A 27706-nucleotide genomic window follows, 5' to 3' on the forward strand; every position below is an offset into this window, starting at 1 on the left:
ACTAATATATACTTAAGCTCAGGCAAAGACCATGAACACTCAAAGCTATTACGGAATTAAACCAAGCAGCACACTTAGTATTAGGGCTGGGCGATATGGAGAAAATCAAATATCATGATATTTTTGACCAAATACCTGAATATCGATACCGCAACGCTATTGTAGTGTTGACTATTGGTGCTTTCATTTATTTATTTTTGATAAATAATCATCAGTAATGTGGATATAATGACTAAGTGGGTAAAGGCAAATAATAGAATAGTTACAACAGTCTGGTAAGAAAATGACATAACTTTCCTGTAATGCAGCCTTTAAAACCAGGAAAAGACAACACTTATGCCATATTACGATATACAAAATCTAAGATGATATCTAGTCTCATATCACAATATCGATATAATATCGGTATATTGCCCAGCTCTACTTAGTATGCTTGAAAATTGTAATTACAAAATCACAGCTTATTAATTAACCAAAGCATGGCAAATGACCATGTCATTCTGAATTGTAATTAGTTTCAACAAATCTCATTTAAAGACCAAAACCAACAATGTGTCAGTTCGTCTCTCAATACTTTTTATTGTCTGTGGCACTCCTGTCTGTGGCTCCAAGCCCATTCATGTCTACTGAGAATTGCTTCTGGTTTTTTTTTTTTTTTTTTTTTTTTAAATAGGCCACTAATATATCGTTTCATTTTGTAAATAGTACTCAAACAGGAGTAGATAAATACTGTATTTGATTAATATACATTTATGGTACTTGCAAGTATTTGAGGCAGCAGGACAGTGTTTGTGGGATTGATTCAAAATAAAACTCTAGGCACTGCTATGCCTGCCCAGAATGATGATAATGTACCAACATGTCAGCCAGTGCAACACTGTAGCTATTGATGCGTTTTAATAGTTTTGGCAAACAATGAAGGTCTATGGGACTGATGAATAAACTATATCAGACTTTTTAATTCACAGGCAAATAATAACTAAGGATATTTTAATTGATTGATGATGAGTGAAAAGTTAGGCTAATTTTAATTTCCCCAGAGCCAAAGGAGGCAATCTTAAGATTTACTAGATTTATCCGACCAGCAGTCCAAAACCCAAAGATATTCAGTTTATTATCTACGATTTATAACAATAGTTTCAGTGGTTAGTGTGGATATGGCCTAACTTACTTTGTTGCAAGTGGGTTCACTAGCCCTATTACCCCAATGCGAGTAGTTGAAGAAAGTCCCTGACACTGTGTACATCGTGAATATTACATTAAGGTTTAAGGCAATGGGTGTTCTGAGAACAAAAGGAGTAAATCAACAACAAAGTCATAGGCAGGACATGTCTGCACCTGTACAGTTGGGTGCTGCAGGCCATGACATCATGCAGAGTAACACAATCCCCAGACAGCCCTGTTGTGAGCAATATTAGCCCAAAGGGTCCAAACCAGCAACAGAATGAAATTGTCCTATTTTCTTAAAGAAACTCGGTAGCTTTTAAATTAAAATTTTTTCTTCTTCTAAATAATACATTTTCAAGCAGTAGCACAAAATGTTGATTTTTTCCTTGTGTCCAGTGCTTTTTTGTCAAGGTTATTTTCACACTTTTATGCAGAGCTGCATCTTGAGAGCAGCTAGACCAATGCATTTTCTACTTCTATCCTGCCTCATCTGTTCAATGTCAGTCTCAGCAGCGTCTCATGTATACTAAAGCCTCCCTAAACACATCAATCATGAAAGGCACACAGAGGTTATCTATGAATCTGAATTTGTAGATGCAGCTAAGAAAATATTAATTCTTCACCCTCGGTATCTAGCTAAAATGATTTAGCTGTTTCAAGGATTTAGCCAAGCCATGACTTTACCATGCTTTTATCCACAGAGAGTAACAGATTACCTGGAATACGCCCTAAAACCTGGTGACTGCAACCAGCAAAATTCCAACAAAACCAATGGGTAAATTACAACTGAGATAGGGTTACTCTAAAACATTGGAATTTGCATTTTGAGAGTGAGATTATACATATTGCAATGTATTTTAAAACATTCAAAATAAAGAAGAGCAAAATCAGTCACTCTAATGTACTCTACACTGTTATATAAATTCCAAGTGTAACACCCTCATCCTTTTGCCTACTATCAATGAATGACATTGATGTCACCTTCAGGGGTGGACAGAATAAAATCAACAGCTGTACAATGTAATAATCCAATATTATAGCTCTGAAATAAAAACAAAAATAAAGTCACTTTTTGTTCAAGTATATGTTAGTGAGGCCATGATTCAACTCTGGGGTAATTAACTAAAGCCATAGTTTGCATTTGTTGGGATTGCATTACATTAAAGAGGTTGCTTTTATTGTGACCACCCCTGCGATACAGTCTCACCATCTTATACTGCACCCACATCTCAAAGTAGACTCATATGATGATGGATTGGGTTCCCCCTAGTGGTCTCATGAACACACCTATGTCAACATCCTGAATGTTTGTTTTGGAATGGACCAAATCTTGCCATGACCTGAGGCCCGTTACAGAAAGCAGGTTTAGTGAAAACTCTGAGTTGGTTAACCCTGAGATGAGGGAAATTCTGAGTTTTCCGTTTCAGAAAGAGAGTTAACTTAACCTCGGAGTCAGTTACTATGGTAACTGAGCCTGTGAATCTAACCTGGTCGGGAGCAGGTTTTCTTCAAGAAACCTTGAGTTTCTCTCGACAGAGAAACGGGGAAAAAAACTCGAGTTTCTCTCATTCTCCTCCCTCTCAGAAAAATTCATTTCCTCATTCATTCATTCAGTCTGTAGACTATCAGTTTGTTATCTGCATGAATAAAAAGACGTATTGGTTTATGTTAGGCAGACTATAAAACGTGTCATGTCCTTTTGTTGATGATCCCGTTGATGAAAAAGCTGTAGGCTATTAATTCACAGAGAGTTTACGTGGGTATTGAGTCCCGACTATAGATGTATTTTCATTTCCACATAACCGATTTGAGAGGTATTTTTTTTTATCACAGTCCATTAGATATGTAGATACCTTATCCGTCCTCATATCACTAACATCAACCATCGTGGACAGGCTTTAACATCCAAGCAGATTCTTTGTGTGGCATTACGTTTTTTGCAAACGGCAGTTTTCTTTATAACAGTTTAGCGGATCATATTGTAATAGTAAAGCCACCGTAGAGCCGTCAGAAAAGTGTGACTCGCTCTGAAACGTTTTTTAAATGTCTTTGTAGGCCTATGTGTTCCCTGGACACAAACCAGTGAGAGCCATTAAAAAGAAATAAATGATTATACATTATAGTTCTGTTAATGATCATGGTGCTGCAGCCTCAGAATGGGAATAGTATAGTTTACTTTTTTGCCCGCAGGATTGCACCTGAATGAAATTATAGGTGTAATACAATTCCAGTTTTTACCAGTAATATTATAAGTTAACTGTGATTAAATATGAAATTAATACACTGTTAATGCGTACGCATTGACTCGAGCAGCAATTTTCTCCCACACCAATTCTCTCTCTTTTGCAGCATCAGCCGCTGTCTTGCTTTTTTAACAAAATGCATGTTCAAACCACAGACAGTAGGTTCAAACTCGCTGTTTGTGCGCATGAGTATTTACGCCGACCAGTTTGTTTGTGGTTGTTACCATGGTGAATCGTAGAATCATGGCTCCATTCATACTGCCTTTTGTGCACGCGCGTAACCCTGAGTGAACATACTCAAATCAGCTGTTCTGGAACCGAAAACTCAGAGTTTCCCATCTCAGGGTAAATCAACTCAGAGATCAGGGTTAGACTCTTACAAACTTTCCAATCCATGGTTTTATGAGTGCATAACCTATATGTACTAGTGTAAACGTTTGTTATAATTTCGGGCATTATTAGTGGGGTCATTTACGAGATACAAACGTGGGTCCATTAGCCCCTGCGCTAAGCTATTCAGCTGATAACGCTACTCTACGCTAACTCTCCCAATGTTAGACCCAGGAGAAAAAGGCTTCTGGGGGGGTGTGTGGTTCGAGGTCATAGTTCAAAGGACCCTAGGGTGAAATTACTCCAAACCATCACTTTAAATGAAGACTTATTAAATCAAAGCATTTGCTGCACCCAAATAAATTAAAACCAGTAACAAGAGCAACATAAAATAACTAATTAGGACTGACTTTGTAAGCACATTTAAATAACTTGTTTATAATAATTGTTTTTGAGCAGAGGGATATTAACATAAATTAAGTTTAAGCCTAAATGCAACCTTGTGTTCTAATGTAAAGTGGTCTGTTACAAATACTGTTAATGTTGTCATTTTTCTGACCCATACCACATTACCCACAATTTTGATAATCGACTAATTCCATCAGTAAAAACCCCTAGTAAATTTAATTAGGTGGTCCCCAATTTCTCCAACGAGATGATTTGTTGTTTCATGTCACTGTAAATTAAATAGAGGCTTTAAAATCTCTATTGGTCAGAAAACATAGGCACACTCAAGACATTGCTCTGGGAACGGCATTTCTCATTACTGTTACAAAAATGTAATGGTTAATCACTTACTTGAAAGAATGATCAAGAGATGGATCAATAATAATGAAGGTCACTTTTTTTATTTCATCTCATAACACAAATTCTCAAATGCTGTGTAATTTAAAGTTGTTATGAATCTCTTAAAGTTAATTACATACCAGATCTGATGTATTAGTTTATAGTAATGAGACTAACTGACTGCACCACTTACATCATTTAATAGCCTATTAAGATAAAAGTAAAGGGGCATGCAGCTGAACACCCTGTCTTACACACACAGAGAGAAAGAGATTCGAGCTTAAATGATGTATGAAATCCTGAATACTGTAATTCATTAGAGGCGGACTTCCATATTACTATTTCTCCCCAAAATATAGAAAGATGATTGTGGGCAATCCTTAACAGCACAGCTGAAACTATTAGTCAATTACTGTAATCAATAAGTTATTCTTTAGAAAATTTATTGGCAACTTTTTAAAAGCAAAATGTCAACATTTGTGGGTACCAGCTTCTTAAATCTGAATATTTTTATTGGTGGGCAGCCGGTGAGGTACTGTGTCTCTGCCACTGCACTACTTGATTATAGTGCCTACAAGGAAAGAGTGAGGTCTGGGGTAATATCATAGAGCTACAGTACAGGCCAAAAGTTTGGACACACCTTCTCATTCAATGCGTTTCCTTTTTATTTTCATGACTATTTACATTGTAGATTCTCACTGAAGGCATCAAAACTGTGAATGAACACATATGGAATTAGAAAAAGTGTGAAATAACTGAAAACATGTCTTATATTTTAGATTCTTCAAAGTAGCTACCCTTTGCTTTTTTATTAATAAGGGAAAAACTTCCACTAATTAACCCTGACAAAGCACCTGTGAAGTGAAAACCATTTCAAGTGACTACCTCATGAAGCTCATTGAGAGAACACCAAAGGTTTGCAGAGTTATCAAAAAAAGCAAAGGGTTGCTACTTTGAGGAATCTAAAATATAAGACATGTTTTCAGTTATTTCACACTTTTTTGTTAAGTACATAATTCCATATGTGTTCATTCATATTTTGATGCCTTCAGTGAGAATCTACAATGTAAATAGTCATGAAAATAAAGAAACACACTGAATGAGAAGGTGTGTCCAAACTTTTGGCCTGTACTGTATATACCCCCCAGCTAACCTCCTCACTGGCAAGTAAAAAGAAGTGAGTGGCGTGTGTAAAATGTGAAGTATGTGGCAAGTGTTTAAAATGTGTTTAAAATTGACATTAAGCTAATTTTAGAAGAAGCATAATTGCAGGCAAACCACAAATTGAGGTTAAAAAAAAACACATTCTCTTTAGTTGAAAAGGATTCAACTTGAGTGAAATATTTACACTTGTTACAACCTGTATGACTCACATCTTGAATGTAGCAGCCATATTAAAAAGGCAGCATTCTAGCACATTAGCTCAGTGTTGAATGGCAAAGTAGAATCCATGGAAAAGCAGAGGGAGGTCACTTCATTGGGAAAATATTGGTTGATTAATTACAGTTCAACATACAATAAATAATCCTCTCTGAGAAAATTATCAATTTAAGATCAACATAATAATAAATTATAATTATACTGTTTATTGATCCCCAGTGGGGAAATTACAATTTACACTCTGTTAGAAATCACTACACACAGGCCTGAAACACACACACAGGCCTGAAACACACACACACACACACACACACACACACACACACACACACACACACACACACACACACACACACACACACACACACACACACACACACACACACACACACACACACACACACACAGGACCTATTCATGCACAAATGGAGAGATGTCAGAGTGAGTGGGCTGCCAGTGCTGGACCAGCACCCTGAGCGGTTGGGGGGTACGATGCCTTGCTCAAGAGCACCTGGCAGTGCCCAGGAGGTGAACTGGCATCTCTCCAGCTACCAATCCACACTCTGTACTTTGGTCCGTACTGGGACTTGTACAAGCGACCCTCCAGTTCCCAACCCAAGTCCCTACGGACTGAGCTACTGCCACCCCAAAAAATGAAAACTGCCACCCCACTAAACTTAGGTTCTTGAACACCCCACTGAATTGAAAGCTACACATTTTAGCTAGCAACTGTCTGCTCTTCCACCTCCCTGCCTCTGGCAGACTAATGCTTGGCCCAGGCGTGAGACTAGGGCAGGGGGATATGAAGAAAATCAGATATCACAAAATTCTTGACCAAATACATCAATGTCGATATTGTTGAGTATTAGTGCTTTCACAAAATATTTACATAATGAGATTTGTGATAAATAATCATCGGTATTGTGGATATAATGACTAAGTGGGTAAAGGGAAATGATAGAACAGTTAATAGTCTGTTAATGAAAAAATAAAGACATCACTTTACTGTAATGCAGCCTTTAAAACCAGGAAGACAACACGTATGCCATATTACGATATCCAAAATCTAAGACGATATCTAGTCTCATATATCGATATTGATATATCAATATATTGCCCAGGATTACGCAAGACCTCAAAAATAGGTAGTATTTCTAAACCAAAGCAGGGGCGTCTGGGTGTAGGCTACACGCTGTACAGTGCCTGACTGTGATGACGAAAATAAAAGAAAGGTGTGAAAATTATCGGGATGCCATAGAGAGGCGAAGTGTGTGAAGTGTAACATAGCTAAAATAGCTAACTCACAAGGAGGCAAGGTGACGTATATTGTGCAAGATGAAATATGTAGTTCACTGTTAATGTAGTGTAAATCACAAGTTTTATCACTATATAATATTATGTCGATTCTTTAGACAACGATACGATATTTGCTGATATGACAAAGTCTGCCAAAATACGATTTTTAATTTGATTAAATTCTGGGGGGTGCGATCAATAAGATATTCCATTTAACACAATTACATTTATATCAACAAAACTAAAATATGATTTGACAATTATTACTGAGCTCTTCTAGACATTTAAATGAAAAACACTATTATAAAATAGTGGGAATTTCAAAATCAAGGTGCATTTTAAAGACAATATTTATTTTTCCCTTTGCATCAATGATAATCATTTTAATCAGTATATCAATCCAGATCAATGTATCGTTACACCCCTGGTACTACGACAAACCTACGACAGACTGTGACTTTCTTCACTTGGGATTATTTTATTTTTTAAATTGACAATAATATGTGTCATTCATTTAAACGGGATTAAAAATTGTGGGACTACCTGAAGCCTGAGAAGATGCGATTCTCGCGATATCACGGAATCATGCGTGAATCCAACTGCCAAGGAAAGACATCTCCCCCTTCAGTAAGGTTTAAGAAATGCGAAAACACCTCTAGTGACAAGCTTTTCACAGATACAAGTATATTCAAGGTCAGACTTTTTAGGGGACTTTAACTGGTCAACTGTTAAAATAGGGGGCTAACGTTAGGCTAATTATAATATCCCACAGTAACGTTAGCTACTGTAGCTAGCTAATTATGAATCGGGAACATCAGTAAATTGGATTCTCTCTTTTTTTATAGCCTTTCGCAATTGCAACTGGGTAACTGTTAGCTAGTTTACCATTAAGCTAACGTTAACTAACGTAGGTGGTAGGTGGGTTCAAGGTAAGTAACGTCACATAGGCTACGTGTATATAACATAGACAGTATATAACCATAGATTGTTCTATATCTAGCTACAGTATGTATATAACAATACGTAATGTTATGCGGCGTGTAACCATAGACTGCAACGTTATAGGTAGCTATGCGTGTAACTCAGTCAGAGTTCGAATTAGGCCTCCGTTTTTAAAAACAAGACAAAATAAAATAAATAAATAAATAAAACGTGGGGTAGCTAGTTTGACACTCACCGCGGTTGTGAACACATTGTCTGGATCCTCGTAGACTCTAATGTTATACATCCACGCTTCTGTTCTGTCCCACTCATGGATGTATTAAGAGAACGGTCCCACTGGCTCGAAAAATATTCCGTCCGCTGCACAAAAGTTCCCAAAGTTTCTTCAATGAAACGAAGATGGCAGCCGGAAGTGACATGTCATACACATGGATGTACGGCCATTCACAATCAAGTATGTTATATTTCTGAACATTATTATCACAATATTATTAGCCTATGCTCTTTCTCTCTCTATAAGAGGAAACAGCTTTACTAGCTGGAAGACAATATTTTAGGAGGGAAACAGTATATTATGTATATCTATCTATCTATCTATCTATCTATCTATCTATCTATCTATCTATCTACCTATCTATCTATCTGTCTCTCTATCTATCTATCTATCTATCTTACAACATTTACTTTTACTATGTTTATCTTCATCTAATCCTGGTTTAAGGGGAGTAATTGTTAATGCTTTTATATGCTGCAGCCTGACATGAATGTATTAAGGGTCTTGTACACCCAGTCAGCCAAGTGTACTTTTTTTTTTTAAAACAGAGCACCAGTGCCATCTACTGGAATATGTTTGAAAACGCATGTTCACAAAGGTCCCTATCAAAAAAAATAATAATAACTGAGTGGGCCTCTGTCTGCTGCCTGCAGTCATCAGACAAGAGTCATGATTTATTACTAATTCAAAAAAAGCAGAAGAGGAGAGGTGTTGAATTCAAACAAGCTACTACCAAAACAGGCATGATGTACAGTATTCAAGATGTACAGGATATGCATAGTATTTTGTAGCTCTTAAAATTTCTTTCAGACCGAACACAACTGCAGACAAATCATTTTAGAGCCTGTGTGTTTTATCTTAAGGGTGAAGCATGTCTCCAGCCCTTCAAAGAACCCCTTCATCATTACTTTACAGGGAATGACAAAACCTACTAAGAAAATGGCTAAAGATGCACCTACCCTCCTGAAAGCAGGGATAATGCATACTGTGCCTTGCTTTGAAGAGGTCTGTGTTTCAGTCTTATTTCAATGGCTTACAGATTTTAAAACAATGTATTTTCATGCAAAACAATTAACATTATTTCCCTGTTCACCAATTGAATATAGAAACCATTTCAGTTTCACAGATACAATTATTACTTACTTACTTAAATAATGTTGCCAAAATAGCAAAGTAAGCAGTTATTTTAAATGGTTGCTTGTTCATATTGCAAGAGGACAAGCATCAGCGATACTTAAAGGGACAAGACTAAGGTACAGTATGTGTTTTCATTCATTGGGAACATAGTTATTATTCTTTTCAAATAAAATACTGCAGTCTCCTATTTTGCAATTCTCTGCATGTACAAGAGGCAAAGAGCAAAAGTGGGGGATCTAAGCCATTTTGGTGTATCTCACACTCAGTGGGTGAGAGTTGGCAGCCCTGTCATGTTCAACCAATAGCGGAAAGGTTTATCTTTCTCTTTCTTTGTGTAAATCCTAAGGGAACAGCCCATCACTGACGAAGCACTGGCTAAGCAGAGTAGCACTGGAGGGCATCCGCAACATACAATGCACGGTCAGCGCTAAATGACCACTGAAAAGTAAATCAAAGAGAGGTGAGTGCTAATGATTCAATTTCTGTGTTGAAGAGGTTTTATGAAAAACAAAACAAAAATCTTTACTGCACTTCAACAAGACTTAAAAACATTATTATTATTTTTGCAAAGTACAAGCTACATCTAACTCGATATTTAATAATTAGATGTAAATATCCCAGTGTCACTGCAGAACCTTGTTATCATAGCACCAGGGCCCTGTTCTTCGTACAAGAATACATTAATTGGTTTAATTCTCTTGTTGATGACTTGACAAAAGCCTGGATTTTCCGTTTTTCAAAGCTGGCTCAAAATGTATCTGGAGTTGTTGTCAGAACAACAAGAATCATGACCAAGAATCTATACATGACCTTGTTTGTTAATAAGATGCAACTGACTTCTTTTAGCAGATACATAGATGGAAACATTTTGATATGAATATGATTTTAGATACATTTAAGTCATTGAGAAATGATCAACATCTGTTCCTGTAATTAGCAACTCAACTCAACTGAAGGTTTCTGACTGTCAACAGGTCAGAGGAACCAGAAAACATGGCATTTGATTGACATTTCAATGTTAAATATACACTTAATTGCAATTGCATCAAAAGTGTATATGTGCTACTAGAAGCATTCAATTATTTTTTATTTATTTTTTAGTCAGATTTATACTGTAGATCAGGCCAAAAATGCAAGTGAGATTCATTACTGAACTCATTTTTATAGTATAGAGCAGGGGTCTGCAACCTTTTTGATATGAAGTGCCCTTTTCAAAATTTCTTGTTTATTAGTGTGCCATGTCAACATTAAGTTTAATTATGACATCACATCGAAATGTAATATCCAGGGAATCTGTAATTTTATTCCATAGCAACATTTGATAACATTTATTTCTCATAATCAGGACCTTGTAATTATTATTATTGTATATTATTATGATTATGGAAACATGGTTTTAGTATGCAGCGTCCTGATTGGTGGAAAATGGGCTGACAAAAATATCACTGTCAAAGAGCCTGAAGCAAAAGTTGACGTGGAAAAGCCCAGCTTTAATGATGAATGGACTGATAAGCAGGTCCTGTATGCCTCATTTTCAATGAAACGATGCTATGGCAAAAATAATAATAACACAAACAGCATCATTATCAAGAATGAAGTACACAAACATAACGATTGGGTCATTCACGTGCATATGAAGTAGCCACATGTATTTGTTTTGGTATAATGCATCCATATTTACCGTTCCAGCGGAGAGGATGGTTTCTTCAGCCAGCTTAAGTTTATAAGAATTTGTCAAAATTTCAAGATTTCCTGCAAACTAAGATAAACAGACTAAAAACCGACAGCTTTTGTTTTAGCTTGTTTTGTAAAAATTTGCTATTTGCAGAGTAGAGCTGTGTTTGCGTAAAACAGCGCGGCAGACAAGAGTGTACTGAGCAGACAGAGCAGATTGAAATATCGCTTTCTACATGTTTATGCCAGTCTAGTATTGGCTTTTAACTCACGAAGGTTTTAATGTAGTCTGCTTACAGTAACAAAATTAGCGTTAGTTCATCTGCCCCAGCGGCCGTTGGTAATCCTCTTTGTATTGTTCCCAGTCAGAGATATGAGTCACTCAAACTACCGTAAATAACAGGTCGCGCAACTGTGAACATTATAATTTGGCATGCGGATGAGAGAGTGTTTCAGCATTTCAACCATGATTTCAACACATCCATTTTTTTACATAACAACACTGTTTTTCTAATATATGAACAAATCAATCCTCCAACTGCATTTGAAGAAATGCAATGCAATTAGTTGATACAAATTTAATGATAAATGAACGGTATCACTTTGGCTGGCTAACATCACGGATTAGTTAAAGTGATGGTTCGAGTATTTTCCTGTTCGAACTTCGAAGTAAGCTAGAGTGTTACCTGTCGAACATTGAGAAGTTAGTTGAGTAAAGAATCTTGTAAGTTACCCCACTAATAATGCCCGAAATGATACCAAACGTCTACAAGTAGTACAAATAGGTTATGCTCTCATAAAACGATGAATTGGAAAGTTTGTAAGTACACCAGAAGTGTATGTAAATAACACTTGCCTGCTCTCTGTTGCTGCTGCTGCTATCTGCTGCTGCTGCTACCTGCAGTTAGACGAGTGCTTAGGGCTGTCTACAAATTACTACACCGAAAAGAGATACAACAAAAATATTTATTAATTTAATGATTAAATAAGGTAATGTCTCCAAACTTACCTCAATTATTACTTGTCTCCTGCTAGTTATACTACAGCACTTACTTAAAAAAAAAGTTAAATTAAAAAATATTTTTTGTTGCATGTCTTTTTGTTGTAATTTGTGAACGCGGCCCTAAGCGCGCTTCCGCCTCAGCAGCAACAACAGACAGCAAGAGCAGAAGCCAGCAGGCAAGTGTTATTTACATAAACTTCTGGTGTACTTACAAACTTTACAATCCATCGTTTTATGAGAGCATAACCTATTTGTACTACTTGTAGATGTTTGGTATCATTCGGGCATTAATAGTGGGGTAACTTACAAGATACAAACGTGGGTCCATTAGCCCCTGCGCTAAGCTATTCAGCTGATAACGCTACTCTACACGCTTAACTCTCCCAATGTTAGACCCAGGTGAAAAAAGCTTCTGGGGGGGTGTTTGGCTCGAGGTCATGGTGCAAAGGACCCTAGGGTGAATAGTCCGAACCATCACTTTAACATGATGTTGACATGATGAGGTCCTTTGCAAAGCGTCATTATTTTGAAATGGCATTTACTGTACATAGACTTACAGCCTTCTTCTTCTTCTTCTTCTTCTTCTTCTTCTTCTTCTTCTTCTTCTTCTTCTTCTTCTTCTTCACCAATTTCATTTTTATTGCTACTTATTACAGCACAGTACCGCCATAAACTGTTTCCACCCGCTGCAGTCTAAATGTAATGTGTATCACATCACATGCTCATTGATTGTGTGCAGGTACATCAGATACACAGACAAGTAATACACAAACCTATTCATCAAAACATTGCACTATGGTACAACTAGTGCTCAGAAACCCTCACAGGGTAAACTTACCCTTAAATTAAAACAAATATTAAACATATTTTAACATAAACACATAAAATGTAATGACAATTAAAAAAAATTATAAAAGTCTCCTGCAGCAAAGTTGAGACAACGGATTGTGAGGATGGTGGATGTTTTTTTTACTCTGAAAGATGAAATGCATGGACATCTGGGATTACATAATCTAGACTTGTTTTCAGTTATTATTTAAGGCAATTTCTGCTGAATCCACCGGACTAATGAAAGAATGTCTGTAAAGCCACCATCTTGTATTTGCGATTGTTATCATCGACAAGAACATTTGGCACACTGTTTGGATTGTGATAGTAGGCTTTAGAGGAGGGAGTTAAATTACAAATAATACAATATAAATCTGAAATGGGTAATCTAGCCACTTAAGATAAATTGTATTTACAATTGTATATGTCAGCACAGCGTGGTCTGTAAAGCACAAAATTAGTCCAGTCTCCAAACCTGTATCCTAGCATTGTATATAGTGCAAGATGGTGTATGCAACATGTCCAGGATGCTATCTGAACATGCAGCTAGTCACAGGGCTCTAGAGTGCGACCAATTTGGTCGCAAATGCGACCAAAATTTGTAAGGGTGCGACTAAGATTTTTCCTAGGTCGCACCGGTGCACCTAACGTCCTCGCATCCGCTGCCTCTCCACGAACGAAGCGATGTCGTTTATATCGATATGGTTTAATGTTGCGTTACATGACTCATTCCTTCTTTAAAGCCGTGCCTGTGTTTGGATCTCTACTCCGCGCAACCCCGATTCACACGGCTTCCCTGCAACATGGAGAGACACAGCGCCGCCGGTCCAAACTACTTACATTTGTCTACAGTTTTAATTGTTATTAACACAGCTGTATATTGTTAAAGGGGTGATAGAATGATTATATAGGGTATTTCACACTGTTCCTTATGGTCTCCTAATGGGGTATGTAACATTGGTTGGGCTGAAAATGGCCTGGTTGATATTTTATTGGCCCTTATGCATCCCTGTGTTTTGGCCCTATTTGTAACAAGAGCTTTTCTTCCAAATATGGTATGGTCATGAATATTTAGATGAGCTGCGCGCTGATTGGTTGAGCGAATTCCCAATACACATACATTAGAGAAGCGACAGAATCTCATATTCCAGACACTGCAATGTTTCATTACCAAATTCACTTCTGAGACTTTTTTAAGCGAGAAATCAACTATATAAAGCTGAAATATGGGCCGTTTTACAAACATTTATGGCTAATTGCAAATTTGGTAAGACGTGTCGGACTTTAGGAGCTCCACACAGTCTGACGAGAAAGCGGCAGCCTGCTGGGCTCCATACCCAGGGCAAAGTCACCCTTTGTGGATACTGCACTACGGGGCTCCGCGGCCAGCTGCCGGCATAACTATAATATATTTACGGTTTGAATTTCGTCACACCACTTATATAACATCATTCCCCAATGTCTTATAAAGCTAACCGTTGTGTCCGATTTGATTTTAAGGCATTTTTATGAACGCAAGGCCTCTTTGTAGGACGAGCAGCTGCTTGCTATATGTCCCATTCATTACAATGGGGAAATACCGCAGCTAGCTAGCTACACTTTCGCCATAACAAAATTATATTTACAGTTTGAATTTCGTCACGCCACTTATATAACATCATTCCCCAATGTCTTATAAAGCTAACCGTTGTGTCCGATTTGATTTTAAGGCATTTTTATGAACGCGAGGCGTCTTTGTAGGACCAGCAGCTGCTTGCTATATGTCCCATTCATTACAATGGGGAAATACCGCAGCTAGCTAGCTACACTTTCGCCATAACTAAATTATATTTACAGTTTGAATTTCGTCACGCCACTTATATAACATCATTCCCCAATGTCTTTTAAAGCTAACCGTTGTGTCCGATTTGATTTTAAGGCATTTTTATGAACGCGAGGCGTCTTTGTAGGATGAGCAGCTGCTTGCTATATGTCCCATTCATTACAATGGGGAAATACCGCAGCTAGCTAGCTACACTGTCGCCATAACTAAATTATATTTACACTTTGAATTTCGTCACGCCACTTATATAATATCATTCCCCAATGTCTTATAAAGCTAACCGTTGTGTCCGATTTGATTTTAAGGCATTTTTATGAACGCGAGGCGTCTTTGTAGGACGAGCAGCTGCTTGCTATATGTCCCATTCATTACAATGGGGAAATATCACAGCTTGCTTACTTTCGCATAACTAAAGTATATTTACAGTTTGAATTTCGTCACGGCATGAATATTACAGGTTCCTCAAGGTCTTACAAAGCTTAGCTAACACTTGTCCGATTTCGGATTTCAATTGAATGTATTTTTGTGAATGTCAGAGTTAGGAGGAGGCTAGCTAGCTCTCATTGATGGACTCCATCTCACCGCGGCTCTATCAATGAGACTCGCGGACAAGAGGCGTTTATTTCCCGATTGTTTGTTTAAATAACTCAACACACATACCCATTATAAGATTTACTGGAACCTGCGGGCTGCGGTAAAAGATTGCGGGCGTAACAAGCTCGCTGACACTGCGGTCAGGGCGGCGATGTAGCAACCCAGGCAGCACCAACACCGACACTAAACTCCGACACACAGTCGGAGAAAATTTGCAATTAGCCATCCATTTTCGTAAAGCGGCCCATATTTGAGCTTTATATGGTTGATTTCTCGCATAAAAAAGTTTCAGAAGTGAATTTTGTAATGGAATAGCAGAGATCTGCGTGACCTAGATTCAGAAGACTACCTGATCTCAGGTCAGTTGTGTAGCCTATGTAAATGTTGGGGCGTGACCGTTCTCTTAATACACCCATGGCTGTGACAAAGGTTCCGGTTTTTGGGAGGTTGACGTCAACTTCCAGCTTTGTTGAGATTCGCCCGTTTTCAGCAGCAGTTTCAAAAAATTAGATTTTCATAGTAAAGGGGTGTCAATGGGATTTTGAGCTTCTATGTATGTCCTATTTACCCACCGAACTGTCGTTATTCAACTATGACAGGGTAAAATTGGTTTTGCATTCTATCACCCCTTTAAGTATGAGAGGGAAACCTGTATTGGTACCAGTGTTTCCGCTGGTAACTCTCTGTTATTGCGGCCGCCACGGCGAAAAACACATTAGAAGTTATTAAATGCAACTAACTTCAGTTCGTGTAAGACGGAGCCTGCTGGATCATAGTTCATAAAAATTCAGCGCAGTGACGATACAGACATTTCATAGCCTACACAAGACAGGTGTAACGCCGCTAATGAGTCAGCCGTCACTCTCTGAGTAGCATATGCTTCAGTCCATCGCACTCCCCCTGTCTTTCGGTCATTCTTTTTTTGTTTTTAAGATTTATATATATATATATATATAAAACTGAACATTTAGCCCACTTTGTAAAAAAGTACAGAGCTATTTATTGTGTATCGCCATTCAGCGTTAACAGCGATACGAGGAAAAATTTGGGTACACCTAAATTTTCTGCTGGTGCACCTAAATTAAAAAAGTTAGGCGCACCAGTGCAACCAAGGCAAAAAGTTAGTCTGGAGCCCTGAGTCATTAAGATTTGATTATGTGATAATGAGTGTGAACTTAATTCTCATAGAAATAAGGTAAATAAGGTTTTTTTTTGTACCCTGTAGGTCATTCCAAATTATTTCAGAGGTCACTGTATGCTTAGAATAAAAACTCAAAACAATTTAAGGCATCAAACATCAGAACGTTCTTTACAGTTTACTCCAGACAATTTGAGCACTACAGTCAGAGTTTCCCTCTCTATTTACTTCCTCTCCTGCTCCTCGGCTCCCCCTTCTGTCTCCTCTCGGTGGGCATCATTGACCCACTGCTATCAATTCCTAAACACTGTTCTGGTGGTCCAGGTGTGCAGCGTCCATTTCTTTTTATTTATTAGTTTAAAAAAACAAACAGCAGGATATAAAGCAAGAGAGAGATTGGAAATGACATGCAAGAAAAGTCTCCAGCTGGACATGAACGGGCAATGTTGCTGTTCATGGTCAGTGCCTTAAAGGGGAACTCTGCCGATTATTTACGCATTAATGTCTGTTTACAGGTATTGGAGAGCACTACTGCATATGTGAAAAAGTTGGCAGAAGGTTTTTGTGGCTCCAGAGGAAGCTGCAAGAAATCTGATGAATTGTTGCATGTAGGTTGGGGCTGATGTGTATGTTTGAAAACAAAAATATAGTTCAGTTGGAAAGAAGCGCTCCTCATCTCGGCTAGCGGCTCGAGACTACATTAGCCGCTACTAGCATGAAACACCGAAATCTCTGACCAAACTGCCAGCGGCTCAGTTGCATCGTGGGTACTGTAGGCGCTAGGTTTTGTTTTAGAACTCCATCGTGAGTCTGACAATGTTATGGAAGTGCAATGCTAAGTTGGTGGAGTACTCTTTTAACCCCTGGGCCACCAGAGCACCCAAGTACCATCCATTCCTCACAATTGCTTGCTGATTTTTTAACCTCAACTTTATTCTTTATCTTCAGAGAGGTCTTAAGCAGAGGTGGGTAGTAATGAGTTACATTTACTCCGTTACATTTACTTGAGTAAGTTTTTGAAAAAAATTATACTTCTAGGAGTAGTTTTAAATCACTATACTTTTTACTTTTACTTGAGTAGATTTGTGAAGAAGAAACTGTACTCTTACTCCGCTACATTAGGCTACAATGAGCTCGTTACTTTTCTTTTTACCTTTTTGGTCCGCTAAAGGCTCAACCACGTGACTGTGTTTCACCAATCAAACGTAGTTGTGCAGTCTTGTCACGTGACCATACTCAATCTCAGCGGCGGGAAGTGTCAGCTTTACAGTCGTAGCAAAACAAAAATGTCAGAATCAACAGCCTGTACTACCAATCCAGATCAACATGCCCTGGATTTATTTCACTTACCCGGCTTCACCTAACGTAACAACCGCGGTCCCGCATAAGCTGTGTCAGGATGGTGGTTAACAACTAGTTCAATCAACCCAGGGTTTCCCAATCCAGCGGCCCGTGTTCACATAAAAGAGCCGATGTTTGCACAACATGACCAATAGCCACATATTTTACATAAGAAGAGCAAACTAGAATTCTACATAAATATGAAGAACACAGACACGGTTTTACAGGCAAAACGCAATACAGACGCTGCTTCCTAAAACAGGGGGTAAGCTGGCAAAAAAAAATAGGCAACGCTGTAGATGCGTAAATCAAAACTCTTATCAATATCACTTCCTCATCAGTCAGGCACAAGATCTGACCACAATTGCACTTGTTCTTTCCATAAACTGTCGTTGCTTTAGCCTATTTGCAGTTGCAACCCTGGCAGTGGAAGCGAACGTGAGAGCAAATAAAAAATATATAAAAAAAATAATTCAAACCGATGTGCGCATTGGCAACACACGGCTCAAGAAGCCAAGAAATAGCCGATATGTAATTCCCTCCCATTAAAATCTGTATATTTCATCAGGGAATGTTAACGGGGTTGTCGGTCTCTAAACGTTTTTTGTATGAGTGCACCCCTCTCTCCCCCTCTCGCTCTCTCTCTCCTCGCACCGAGCTCCACCTGATCTTCTAAGAACGGTGACGCCGTTATCAATCGAGTATTGATTGGTCAGTAGGCGGTGCTTTTACACCACTTGATCTCTGATCTCCAACATAACCTGCTCCCGACCAGGTTAGGCGTCCAGCATAAGTTACCACGCCGATTGAACCCGGTATCAAGTGATACCAAATCTTGCTTCGTAGTACAGGCCTCTGGCCTCATATTGAAAGCATGTTTACCTTAGTAAAAGTGCGAAACAGCAGCTACATTACCTTGTTCTAGTTCTGCCTACAGAGCCTGGTAAAAAAGTATAAAGGTTTGGAAATGTGTGTTACTTGTGCTTATTTATTTTTTATGTATTATGTTATTGATTTTATTTTTTAAGTACTTTAATTTACCTTAATTTATTTTTTAAGATATTTTGTAATTAATTAATTCATTTTAATTTATTTTATTGATTGGATGAACTATAATTTGCCTAAAGATGATTATTTTGTATTTTTGTCCGCCTGATTGAATGCTTGCATTAAAAAATAAATCCGACGTTACTCAACAGTTACTCAGTACTTGAGTATTTTTTTCAGCAAGTACTTTTTTACTCTTACTCAAGTAATTATTTGGATGACTACTTGTTACTTTTACTTGAGTCATATTATTCTGAAGTAACAGTACTTTTACTTGAGTACAATTTTTGGCTACTCTACCCACCTCTGGTCTTAAGTAGCATACGGTACTTAATCTCCCTGTAAAATGAAGAGCCTGGTTTTCAGCCAAGTGGGAGAAGTAATCAAAGCATCTGAAGTGCTAACCACCCAAGAGAGAGGAAAGAGGGAGAAATGTCTAACTCTCTTATCAACTCATCATAGAGACAGTGTCCTGCACAGTTGTAAAAGCTACACCAGACCCAGCAAAACCCATGCAGTTAGGCTGAACTAAATTGTCTGCAAAAGAGTGATAACATTGCCTAAATGAGTGTCTGTATTGTGGCATTCAGGGCATTTTGTGTTCACCTGTCTGGTAAAAGACAGCCTGTTTGACTAGTCTATCTCAGTTTCAGTCTTCGTTGATTTTGCTGCTGATGAAAGTTTTTTATGGACTACATTCAAGCTTGGCCTTTTTTCTTGGTTTGTTTTTGGTTATGTCAAACTCCCAATAGTCAGTTTGGTCTGTATGCAGAAATACAACCACCCATGTTCTGCTTCCTGTTTCTAAGAATTACCTTCCTCTGAGTTCCCCTCTCTGAGGATCCTCCTGAATATAAGGAACTTAAAGTTAGAGGTCGACCGATAGTGGATTTTACCGATACCGATAGCTAGGTTGGGCCGTATTTGCCGATAACCGATTGATCAACCAATAGTATTTAGAATTGATACACCCACAGCAATGCTACACAAGCATGTGTGTTGTCTAAAACAGTTCTCCTACATATTTGGAGTCATCCAGTGCAAAAATAAACATAATGAGCATTATAATTCATAAGTTAGCCTACTACTAATGTTTAGCGTCATCTCATCCTCGAAAGCAAACAAACATACTCTGCTGTTCTTTTTCTACTAATGCAGCATCTATTCAACAAATTAATAACTTTATAATGATATGACAAAATGTACTGTATACATACCTTTTTGCTGTCGATGCTTTAAACGCGCATCTGATGTCAGTCTTCTCCGCACAGCATGTGCTCTCCGTGGAGCGCGCAGTAACACGTGTCGAAAATAAACAACACGAGGCATCAGTGATAGTTTTTATTTCGCCTCTAGAGGCCGCTATTGTAATGCATGATGCCAGCAGACCCTTCTCAGCTCTCGCGTACTGTGTAATGAATGACAGCGCGCGCTTCTCAGCCACTCCAGCAATGGACGCAACCAGAAAAATCGGTATGGATTTTTTTGTAAGATGAACAGTCAAGGTTAATGCTGTCTCTAATTGGCTAGTCCCCTCTTCTTGCAGGAATCAGAGGTTCCTGGGTTTGCCAATTACTGCAGGGGATTCATACAGTACCTTGCCGGGTCGCCCAATGCACTTGCCTCTTGTTCTGTTCTTTAAAAGTGGCCATCAATAGGCAAGCAGGCATCCAAAAGACCTCAAACAGCATTTTATCTGAGCCCAGTTTGTGGTCATATGTAGTTGACATTCCAGGTATGGGAGATAAGATGACATGGTAAGATTTCATCAAGCTCAAATGATAAACTGTCTCAGACTTTTCCTTGTTACAGGTCAGTTTGGTTAGATCTGAAACCTCTGCCAGAGAATACAGACAACCTAGCTTGAGAGTTATGCCCATATGAGGCAAAAGTATCTTCAGGACTTGATCTTTGTACTGAACACTTGTGCTTCTGACCTACAGTCAAAGGGTATTTCATTGTGTGCAATGGGACACCTAGCTAACCAGCATTACTTGCAACCTGCGCTTAAATCCACTGGTGGCTTCCAACACTTTCTAACAATTAACCTTCCAAAACTGACAATCCACAAAGCAAGCCCAGTTCATAGAGCAACTGAGGAGGAGCGCGGAGGTGAGAAAGTAGGCAGGGTTTGACCTTCTCTCTCAAGCTCTCCTTTTTCATTATTTACACAAGTAGCCCTGTCCATTTTTGTGAATACAACAGTGTGCAACACCAAGAATACCTTTGGGGACAGACTTATGAAAGTGCGCACCCTTATTCCATTGGCACAATTCATTGCGTCATAACAAGAAGGACCCACAAAAGACCGAGCTCAAGGAGAGAGATCAGTGAGGTACTTCGATGCTACCAGGAGGAGTCTATGATGGCAGGCTTTTTGCCTCGCCTTCCATTGTGGCTCATTTAGACAAGGTAGGACAAATCCTTCTACAAACTAGTTGGTTTCAGCGTATCGAACCTCAGCGTATCGAACCTCCTTAAGGTTAGTAGTTAGCCACTTACCCATCAAGTAAACTTGAGAAAGAAAACAAATGTTATGTGAGCTTTACGTACTGTATTAACAAAATTCATGTCTCTGCACATGCAGATTATATTTCAGGATGCACATTCTAATCTGCTTTGTTTCAGTTATTTTATGTAATGATGTCACAATAACATCTGGAGGTACATGAGGCAGACTCAACCTTCTGCCAAACCCAAGATAATGCCAATTCCTCTCTCACAGACCAAGATGAATCCTCGTGGCAACTTTGCCTCTGGCAAACAGGCAGTTAACCAACTAGTCTTGATGAAGGTCACTGTCTGATGAACAGAAAAAGAAAAAAATAGAGAAACGTATGCTTGGGACTCCCGGTATGCAGTTTTGTTTTGTTTGAGCATTAACTGCAATCATTTGGAAGCATGTTATAGTTTTCTGCCTGGATGTGTGTTTAATGAATTCTCCATTGTGTTACTACTAGCATTAAGTCATTGATGTGTTTCTTTTGAAATCGAACACACTGTAGAGTAGGGGTGGGTGGGGGGGGGGGGAATCGATACAGCATAGTATCGCGATATTTTACGTGTCTATACTGTATCAATACACAAACGCCAAGTATCGATCTTTTATTATATATGCGTTGGTCAGTTTGTCTGCCTGACAATTCCATTTTGCAGCAATAAAATTTAAGTGAGATGAAAAAACTGAAATGTATCTTTTTAGATAAAACAGATGTTGACAAAGTTTCCTTTTGGGGACATAATTTGAAATTGGGAGCCCAGCAGGCTGCCGCTTTCTCGTCAGACTATGTGGAGCTCCTGAAGTCTGACATGTCTTACCAAATTTGCAATTAGCCATCAATTTTCGTAAAACGGCCCAAATTTGAGCTTTACATAGTTGATTTCTCGCATAATAAAGTCTCAGAAGTGAATTTAATAACGAAATAGCAGACAAAGAATGTATAACATTGCAGTGTCTGAAATATGAGACCTGCTGTCTCGTCTCCAGTGTATGTGTGTGTGGTTCTCTCAACCAATCAGCACACAGCTCATCTAAATATTCATGAGCATACCATATTTGGAAGAAAAGCTCTTATTCTAAATAGGGCCATATTCACAGGGTAGTTAAGGGCCCATAGAATAGCACTCGGGTCATTTTCAGCCCAACCAATGTTACATATCATATTAGGAGACCTTAAGGAACAGTGTGAAATACCTTTCATCAGTGGTTCCCAACCTGGGGTCCGGGGACCCCTCAGGGAGCCGGCAAAGATCGCAGGGTCGCAAGTCTTTATCTGGTTTGAGGTTGAGGTAAAAAAAAATAAAAAATTGCACATGTTAAACAAATTATGATAATACACTAGAATATATAATGTATACAAAAGTTGGTATAAAAACTATATATTTTTGTTCTCGCTTAAAATTGTAGGCAGGCTACTTAGTAGGCCAAACCTCCGGGAACTCTTAACCTGGGACCCTTGCTGTCATCAGGTCAGCTGATTGCTGCTGTCATCCTCGTTTTTCCTGCCGCCACGGCATCACTATTTTATGAATGAAACATGGCGGAGAAACGTAACAGTGCTGATAACTTCTGTGTATCAAAAAAGAAAGTAAGGCTCTATCTCGAGTTTTCTTAGACATAAGTAGGGGCAAGGAAAAAAGGTTGGGAACCACTGCCCTGTATAATCATTGTATCACCCCTTTAAATCCAAAGGCTTGTCTCATTTAAAGATGAACTATACTGTAGATAACTTTTATAAGTAAAAAAGTAATTCAGAAAAAGCACATCCAAATCCAATTATTTAAACAGATCTACTGTCAGCAGTTACAATAAGTTTGGGCCAATTTCAAGTTTTGGGCTGCTCATTCTGCAGCAGTCATGTATGTTAATGCCAATGCAGTCTAATACAATAGTATAACATTATTAATAACATTTTGTTGATTTTTGAAATCGCGCAATAACCAATGTCCACGCAGTTCTCATCCTAGGGACAAATATGTGTAATTAAAGCAGGCTGAGGAGAATTAAAAGACATGTTCAAGATAACAGTAAAGTAACAACTAAACAGCTTATAGGATATGATGTAAATTCTAAGTTTGAATTAAGGTAATTTTACCATTAGTGTAGAATCCAAAATACTTCCACATACTGCTATTCAGATACTTCGATGTCATGATTATCCAATCAGCACTGCTGTACTCGTTAGTGTCCTCCTTCAAGCTGATAGTGAATTTTAAGAGCGCCCTCATCTGGCAAACTACTGTAATTCCAACAGGTCAGGAACAGTTTGAATATGAAAACAAATGTTAGAATTTGGAATAAAAAGTGACAGCATTATCAACTTACTATACAGTCATAGTTTAAGCAGTGACGCATCAGGATGAGACCACAGTGTGTTGATCACCAAAATCACACAACCAGATAGTAGAACAACTTGAACATTTACATAAACATTCTGTACATTTACATTTCAAATTATTTACATAATCAAAGTAAGTTGTGTACTGTTACACTGTCTACTGCAACTGAGATGTAACAACCCATAGGTTATTTGATTCAAGGTAAAAAAAAAACTATTCTCTTCCTTGATTGGTGGAACTATCGTTATCGGCAAAAATCCATACCGATAATTTTTCTGGTTGCGTCCATTGCTGGAGCGGCTGAGAAGCGCGCGCTGTCATTCATTACACAGTACGCGAGAGCTGAGAAGGGTCTGCTGGCATCATGCATTACAATAGCGGCCTCTAGAGGCAAAATAAAAACTATCACTGATGCCTCGTGTTGTTTATTTTCGACACGTGTTACTGCGCGCTGCACGGAGAGCACATGCTGTGCGGAGAAGGCTGACAGATGCGCGTTTAAAGGATCGACAGCAAAAAGGTATGTATACAGTACATTTTGTCATATCATTATAAACTATTCTTGGCATGTTTGTCCATTAATCTGGTGTCTTTGTGTGTTTTGATTCAGTGCCACAAAGCTCAACTGGATGCAATGTGATGTTTTTGAAATAAAAGCAGCGTACAGTAGCTAGTAGTAGTAGGGAAAAAATATTTCAACATATAATTTCCAAAATAGCAATTGTCATACATAGTTGTGTTATATTCATGTCTCCTATTAGCCTGTAAACTCATGACTGTTGTTCCCCAGGTTTATCTCTTAATGTCAGTTTACCCTTTTTTAAATGGATTTTTCTGCTAGAATAATTTCAAAAAAGCATATATGTAAAAATAAAAACATGACAATAACTTAGTTTAAAACATCGTCCTTTGTAACTCCTCAACCCAATCTGCAAAATCTACAGAACAGAACCCATTTAAGGAGGTCCAATAATGATTGTCTGTAAAAAACCTCACCTTGCATTACCTAAAAGGAAGTAATGGTGCTCACTGTACTATTGCTGCTACCTGGATGCAGTGGAGTAATAATATGAGCCTATTACTCTTTTAAGATATTTTCTTTGGGTAATGACTTGATATTTTGCAATAGCCCCAGAAATTTATAATTTTTCAATTTAAAGAATGCATGACGCTCAATTTACTCCTTCTGAGATGTGGTTACACATCATTCATACCACTCATGCATTTAGGATGATGTTGGACTAAAATGTAGATTATACCTGCAGTGTTTAGAAGGTGCACATAACCATAGCAACTCATAACATGAGCTTACATATTGGCCAATACAATTATTAATGTTTGTCACACATCTTTGAGTAGAGCTGGAAAGCCAGTGTTTTCAATTACAGATTGTATTGCTGATACCTAGTATCAGATTCTTGATCATGACATCACTGGTGCCAGTGAACATAGTTAACCTACTGCAGGCCACATGAACTTATAACTGCACTGGTATTACCTCAGTCAGATGGTGGGGCTGCAATTATATTAAAGTCAATCAGGGAATAAGTGAGATGTATAACAATTTCTCAAAAGCATATTAATATAGTCTTTACAATTCCATTTTTTTTTCTTCTGTAGACAATGTTTTAGAAATAGCCCTTTCTACTTGCTGTGAGAGAATAACAGAAAATAGTATACATCTTGTTGTTTCAGCCCAGGGGATAATTCTTTGTAGAAAATGGTTGTTGGTGTAACCTCCAATTCCAAACAGAATACATCTGGAACATTTTTGGAGTTAAGTTTTTAATCACGGTATTTCATGGAAAACTAAAAATGATTTTCTTTTTTTAATGGAAATGTATGTAAAAGGGGATGGCTTTAAATTTGGAATTTAAGGAATACTCCGACATTTTGGGAACTATACTGCTTTCTTCCCGAGAGTTTGATGGAAGATCAACTGTTACAGTAAATATGAAGCTACTGCCAGCAGTGGGTTAGCTTATCTTAGCACAAAGACTGGAAATGGGGAAACAGCTAGCCTGACTGTCAAACGATTAAAAAACAAACCAATCAGAAACTCTGAAGATCACTGATCATCATGGGGGTTATTTGCCAGACTATTAGCAGTCACTTCCTGGAGTCTCGTCACCATGAAATTGCCAGGCAACTAGTGGAGACACAGGTCCATAAACCCCGACCCATCCTGCTTATTACATGGCTTATTCCACAGCTTATTACACGGCTACTCATACACAGGTTACTTGCCTGCATCCTGGTTGGGACAGGTAACTTTACTGCTGATGAGCATGGCTCTCTGGTGGAACCAGGCCACCCGGTGATTGAGCTAACCATGGTTTTCTCCACCCTCTCTCTCCCTTTGATTCACTGATCAGCGGTGTGAGCGCTGTATGAGCACATTTATTGATTTAAATATGGTCCGCCAGAGTCTGTGATCAAAACTCCATCCATAGCAATTATAGTTATACTTAGCGATGGTATGTTATAAAGAAAAAACAGACCATAGAATGCTGTGATTGACCAATCAGAAAACAAGTATAAGACAAAGCCTTGTAATATAGCGTGTTAATTAGCAAGCATTAGAGGTGCTTGTCACTACCCGATCCAAATGGGAAACCTGATCCATTTTTAATCTGACCTCTGACCAATGGGCTAACCATTCGAGGTCAATGCCTAATCTCAACTATTTACATGCATAGAACAAATTGGGTTTGTGCTGCCACAGTGCTGGTAGGATGATTTTGTTACCTTTTGCTAGCTGTTTCCCTCCGTTCCCAGTCTTTGTGCGAAGCTAAGCTAACCAGCTGCCGGCTGCAGCCTCATTTACTGTTTAAGATCTTCTCATCTAATTCTCAGCAACAAATCTAATTATTTCTTTAAATCTTGAAGTAAACTCTGACCTGTTTTGGATTTCTTTCATGCAGCACATTTTGAGAGATGTCAAATGAATTATAACTATTGCCTATTTGTCATGAAAACTAGCCTACAAGTTAATTTAGCTGAACAGTCTGATTGTTGTCATTATCAAACATATATGCTGTAACACAAACATCTATCAAGCATATGACTATGCACAAACTGTACAGATACCAACATTATGGAAATCATGAAATGTTATATATTTATGATTAGTAAATGACTTCATATTTTATTCAACACACACAGTACAGACCATGTATTCCTTCTCTCTGGTTTAAACACACCTTGCATCAATAATGATAATAATAACAGTGTTCTGGCAGACACACTGATGATGAGTAATGTGAAGGAATACGCAGGGAGGTCAAATTATGTAGTACATTTAAAAGGTCAAATCTGTGGTTCTGTGTTTGACATAATATGAACAGTTACTAATAGTCAAAGAGTGTGTATATGTGGTTTGTCTGCTCTTTGTCTTTCCTTATTATGATTGTAAACAAGGGATTCAACCAGTCTAATTTAGTTTGTAATGTTCATTTTAACACAAACCAAAAAAGCTTAGTCTTTGTTATTTGCACAATCTCTTCTGTAATTAGCAATTTTTCAGATCTATTTTGAGCAATTCCAAATAAACCTTTTCCTTTCCAATATATTGCGCCCCTCATTTTCTTCTTAGAATTTATTTCCACGGAAATGTTCCTGTCTTTCAGAGCTTTCTTTTTTTTTTTTTTTTTTTTGCTATGCTTTTCTCTCTCTGCTTTATGCTCTTTTTGCTCTGTATCTTTTTTTGTCTCCTCTCTCTGTCCTTCATTCTCTCCTTCCTTTTTTCTTTGGCTGCTTTTCATTCTGTTTTCTTTCATTGTTTTTCTTTTCTTTCTCGCCTAGGGACCCCATTTTTTTTCTCTTCCTCTATTCAGGTTTTCTTTATTCTCTTTTCTGAATAGTT

The 27706-nt window shown here is 38.1% G+C and overlaps 2 protein-coding genes across 2 annotated transcripts in view; one reads left to right on the plus strand and one right to left on the minus strand.

The window, feature by feature from the left end:
- sema4ba (sema domain, immunoglobulin domain (Ig), transmembrane domain (TM) and short cytoplasmic domain, (semaphorin) 4Ba) overlaps positions 1–8475 on the minus strand; it is an 86470-nt gene extending 77995 nt beyond the window's left edge. The window contains exon 1 of the mRNA XM_039807741.1: positions 8380–8475. The gene's annotated coding sequence lies outside the window, so the exon portion shown is untranslated. The remainder of the gene's footprint in view (positions 1–8379) is intronic.
- A 15-nt stretch (positions 8476–8490) lies between these two features.
- The window catches only part of znf710a (zinc finger protein 710a), a 32406-nt gene continuing 13190 nt past the window's right edge, over positions 8491–27706 (plus strand). The window contains exons 1-2 of the mRNA XM_039807745.1: positions 8491–8598; positions 9902–10015. The gene's annotated coding sequence lies outside the window, so the exon portion shown is untranslated. The remainder of the gene's footprint in view (positions 8599–9901; positions 10016–27706) is intronic.

This window comes from Perca fluviatilis, chromosome 8 (assembly GCF_010015445.1).
Source record: "Perca fluviatilis chromosome 8, GENO_Pfluv_1.0, whole genome shotgun sequence".
Taxonomy (NCBI): Eukaryota; Metazoa; Chordata; class Actinopteri; order Perciformes; family Percidae; genus Perca; species Perca fluviatilis.